Below are 5,867 nucleotides of genomic sequence, written 5' to 3'. Positions count from 1 at the left end.
ACAATGTCTTCAAGTTAAACCGGACTTTTATTTTGACGGGTTGCCGTGTCTACCTTTACATTTCTGTGTGTATATGATATAACGCTAGTTTTCCTCAAATGGAATGGTCAAATGCTCATGACGTGACTCTCAGCAGATATTGTTCATGTATTTATGTCAACATTTAGCGAGACGACAGATGCTGAAATCATGTGCGCTTCAGTGTGTGTAATAAACAAAACCGCTGGTCTGCTCCATTCATTAAAACAGAGACAGGCAGAACATGCAGGATTCACATTAAAATGGTATTTTTGCAGCGTACTATTTACAGATAGTAGTCCATATTGCGGTTTGATTTAAGTGTAATGACCAACTTTTGATTAATCCATTTAAACTTCGACAAATTCCGTGACATTCTGCATCATTCAGTAAAATCCGTTTTTATGACTGGATTCCAATTCCGTCCACTATCCTGTCCACGTTTTCCGCATCGCGGAAATCATAGGGCCCTAGAATTGTTACAAAGTTGCAGCTTGCTAAGTTATTAGTAGTACATGACTGGTTAAAATATAGTAGATTTTATGTCATAGGTGTATACTCTAATAATGCATCAAGTTAGAAGGTTCCCTGTATCACTGTTACCTGCAATGTTTACATCTGCTCCAAGGAAAAATAAATCATATTTTACTTGAGCTGTGAATGTGAATTTGCAGTCTGTATTTAATGTGATGCAATAAAAAGATAGTTTGCCACAAAATAATGGCAAGAAGCATCTTGCTATCAAGCTGTTTGTACAAGGTGAACACAATAACAAACAGTGCGACCCGTGCAGTTTGATTGCAGAACAACTGATTTGACTCTGTTTTTTTTTAGTGAATCAAAAGCATACAGAACAACCTATGGAAGCTTGTTTCTGCCTTGGGGTTAAAAGAAAGGTAACAGCGACTTTTCAAACTAATGGATTCAGTTGAACCTAAAAATGAATATCTTGAATTCACCGCAAGTCTATTTGGATAAAATAGTCCGCCAAATAAATAAATCAAATGTAAATAAGCATCAGTTAAATCATATGCATCCTGAGTCAGAGATAAAACGACCACTACACAGCTATAAATGACTAAGGAACGTCTGGTTTGGGCAATCATTTTGCATTCTATTTGCAAGGTCAGTGCTGCTTGTCTCCTGTCATTTGTGTTAAACAAGACACAACACAAGTGATGACATTGGATTTTCAGCTGAGGGTCACAGACTACCAATATCTTTCAAAATTCTTTGACCCCCAAAGGGACACAAACAAACACCGGATCAATAAAAAGGAAGAATTCTTGCTGAAGGGAATACAAGTGTCAATAAGAAACAAATTGAATCACCTTCATAAATTTGGTCCCCATGGTGCTGATCATATTTAAAATTCTTTATTCAGCCACTTACAAAAAAAGTAAAACCAAAAGACACATAGTCCTCTCCTGCTGCTTAGCTGTGCAAGTAAAGATTAGATGGCATAGGTCAAAAAAGGACAGTGTAATAAATTGAGGTGAAGCATAGCAAGATTATACATTAAGAAAACTGTGTAGTGTCCAAAAGACAAACTATATAGGCTCCTGCAGGAAAGATGTATGCATATTTTAGCTTCTACAACAGTAACTGATATGTGGTGTGATGCAGAGCCGTACACTGAACTACAATGATTTAAATTATTTGTGACCCTGGACCACAAAACCAGTCATATGGGTCACTTTTTGGAAATTGAGATTTATACATCATAAGAGTTCCATTGATGTTTGGTTTGTTAGGACAATATTTGAAAATCTGGAATCTGAAAAATTAAGAAAATTAAAATATTGAGAAAATCGCCTTTAAAGTTGTCCAAATTAAGTTCTTAGTAATGCATATTACTAATCAAAAATTAACTTTTGATATATTTGTGTTAAGAAAGTTACAAAATATTTTCTTGGAACACGATCTTTACATAATATCCTAATGATTTTTGGCATAAAAGAAAAATCTTCAGGTCATTTTGACCTATACCGGTGGTTCTCAACTCCAATCCTCGGGACCCACTGCTCTGCACATTTTGTATGTTTCTGAATCTGACATTCATGGATGTTTCTCCTAACGAGCTGATTATCTGAATTAGATGCGTTAAATGAGGGAATGTGCAGAGCAGTGGGCCCCGAGGACTGGAGTTGAGAATCACTGACCCATACAATGTATTGTTGGCTAATGCTACAAATATACCCATGCTACTTACGACTGGTTTTGTGATCCAGGGTAACATTTACATATTAGTAATAGAGATTCCCAAATATGCATATCCAAATAAGTGTATCAGCATAGCAGCATTTTAGTATATTATATTTATTTTTATTTTGTTTCTATGCATATGTAAAGCAGAAGCCAGACACCTTGAGATTTTTTCGGGACTGTTCTAAATCATTACATCATTACGTAAGTAGAAGGCGAAAGGTGACTATTTATGAGTGAATCATTGAATCATTTGTTCGCACCGATTCCTCCAAAACGGCAACTCATTCGAGAACAAAACACTCCCGTTATATTTCAGTATTCTACTCCCTGATAAATGCACAATCTTTGTAACAGGTAATCCAGAACCAACTTAAGAACAGTATCAGTAATAGTTAAAAAATGTCTGCTGAGCAAGTAAATTAACCAAGGAGGGCTCCATAAACGCAACCTTGAGTGGCATCCCTGGTGAAAAAAACAGCATATGCTGGTAGGTATGTTTTGATGCTGGAATGCTGGTTAGGTAGGTTTTGATGCTGGTTTAAGCTGGTCCTTGGCTGGTTTATGCTGGTCATGTTGCTGGTCAAACACCAGCATGAACCAGCAAAGGACCAGCATAAACCAGCAAAGGACCAGTTTAAACCAGCATCAAAACCAACCTAACCAACATTCCAACATAAAAAACATACCTACCAGCATATGCTGTTTTTTTCTCCACGGATACCTCTATTCAATAACTTTTGTGTAAGTCTAAAACAACCAAGGCTCAGCCTTTACAGTGTTAATGCTCAATACTGCACGCAAACACAAACAATCTTGGCACGGCGGCCCAATATTCACATAACAGACAAATGTAAAATTAATACACTAGTACTTACTTATTTTAGTTGCACTCTCCAGGCCTTCTTTTCGGCAAATTCATCCAATGTCCTTGGGACTAACTGCTCCACCATCGCTTTTCTCCTTGGCCAAGCATTTAAGTTTGTATTTGTTGTTCATCCATATCGTTCTTTTCAACTAGGTGGCTACTGTACCTAACCTCACACACATTTTTTCTTCTTTTGTAACGCGGCCACAGACGCGTGTGATACACTGCTTGAATATAAACTAGAACCTAGACCTCCTAATAATAGCTAGTGAGTTGTCGGTGATAAACGTTTCATTGTGAATGAATCTTTCATATGATTCGGGACTAGTTGTCTGTCGCTCACTAAAGATGTAATGAACTACCGCCACCAAAAGAACTTGTTGAAACTTGTAATTTATTTTTTTATTTAAAAAGCCATACAATCAGGGGCGGACTAACATCTGCTGGGGTGCGTTTCCTGTACAACAACGTAACTCGCTGATTAACCTCCATAGTACGATGCACTGTTGTGGAAACGAACTAATTAGTCACGACTGTTTTCCGAACACGGTCAAGGTTGTAGTTTTTTGTTTTTTTTTTCTTAATGTTGGGCAGTTGTTAATGACGTCACACGCTGTGGTGGAGAAATAACTTCTGATATTTAACTGAATAGAGATCTCTAAAATGCAGCTATACTGAACATGATGACTAATTTACTATTTTTTGTTCCCTGTCATTTCACTTTATTTAATGTTTGATTCATCGCCTGTTCTTCTTACGTCATACTCCGGGATTCCCTTAGGCACGTGCACTATTCAAAAACGGCGTTTTACAGAGGACGTGCAAAAATACATGGATTAAAATGCACTGATATTTAGATAGATTGGAAGATGTAGATTGTACTGCGTGTTAGTTTGCTTATTGTGCCGAAGGCGCTGTTTGCGAATGTTAGTTTGAACTACGGTTTCGGGAAACACCGAATCGTTGAACTATGTTGGTAACGACAGAACTTGCGCCCGTAGTTGGCTAACGATGCTTTTGGGAAACGCACCCCAGAATGGCCGTCCATCCGACGCTGCTAATTATTACTCTGCATTGTCTGACATCCCAAATATTCCATTCATTCATAAAGAGACAGCAGCGATTCTACAAGGGATTACATTTGAGAGATATTCAGTTAGAAAACAGAGTAAATGAATATGCCTATAAGGTGATTAGTCTGATTAACACGACACACACAGACATATAAATACTCAAACTGAAGAATTCTGTTGTTTCAGGTTTCTATTCTAAGTTTATATTTATCGTTGTCATATACATTTTGCCTTCTGCTCTTTTTATGTAAATTTCAAGTATTTTAGTTCATACAATAATACATTTATTTCAATCATCTGTTGAAAAAAAAAGATAGAAACCATCTCATAATTTGTAGTAATGGTTGTAGTTTCTAGTGGGTTTCACAACTCACTAGAAACTACAACCATTACTGCAAATTATGAGATGGTTTCTATTTTTCAACAGAGGTTATTTCAGTTCTCTGTTTAAAAAAAAAAAAAATAGAAACCATCTCAATTTGTAATGGTTTTACTGGTTATAATGAAATTTGTATTTGTTTTAATGGAAACTGTAATAGTGCCTGTTGGTCTCTACTGGTAATTGGTCGCCTTTTATTCGTGGCTTTTGTTAAAGCCACTAAATCCTAATGTAATATGTCCCAAAAACACACTACAGGAAACCATTATTTAATGGTTTTAATGGTTGATGGTTTGTAATGTTTTTAATGGTATTTGTAGTGGAAATTGTTAGAATTTCTGTGATGGTCTATTTTTTTGTCAGCAGAGTTACTATGGGTTTTGTCATGTTAATTGCCATAAATGCGATAGGATTGCTGTGAGATAACGACTGTTTGTAGCTGTAGTAAGCCTATTTAAGTGAAAATTCATGGCCGTTTTTTAATCCCAGTCCAACATTTTGGAGTTAAAATCAACTTTGTTTGTTTGTATGTGTATTTTTCCCACTGCTTTCACATGCTTTTTTCCGGTGTTATTTCCAAGCCCGTCTCTGTCAGAGTTTTTCCTCTCTCACAGCAGGTGGGCTACATCTACACCACTGAAGTCTCAACAGTGGGTAAGCTACCACTGAACATATTTAAAGTAATGACATCTTTTCAAAAAGCCTAACGACATGTAAAAATAAATCATATTGAGGCCCACCACAGATCAAAGCACAATGTAACTGTGCTGTGCACTTCTGTGTTCTGTTTAACAAAGCACCCTTAACCCAACTGCTGACTGTGAAACGGCTGGTTTTCTGGTGCGTAGGAACATGTGGGTGGAGAAAAAGTTTACATGGAGAAGCTGCTGCTGCTGTGCATACATATTGCTTTTTATTCAGTGTATTTGAGCTGTTGTTGAGAACAGAAGATAATGGCGATGATGATAATTGTGATGATATTATAATTATATATTAATGAACAACAAGACAAGTGAAGCTTCCCATAGCTTTTGATGTTGAAAGTCTGTATGTGCTGTACACCCAGTCAAACTCTAACAAGCTAGCCTAATTTGGCAGATGCGCAGATTGCATCGCATGATCTCATCCTCAAAATCCATGAACAAAACTACAAACAAAATAAACTTTAATAATAATGAATGTAGATGTAAACTAATTAAAATGCAAGTTCACTTGCAGAAAGATAAACTATATGCCATTAAAAGTGAAATCACAAGCCTTAGAAATTTAGGAAAAAAATAATATTTTAATAAAACACATCTGAGACCTCCATTAAGTCTCCTGC

This window comes from Labeo rohita, chromosome 6 (assembly GCF_022985175.1).
Source record: "Labeo rohita strain BAU-BD-2019 chromosome 6, IGBB_LRoh.1.0, whole genome shotgun sequence".
In the NCBI taxonomy this organism is placed as follows: domain Eukaryota; kingdom Metazoa; phylum Chordata; class Actinopteri; order Cypriniformes; family Cyprinidae; genus Labeo; species Labeo rohita.
This window is presented reverse-complemented; position numbering follows the sequence as displayed.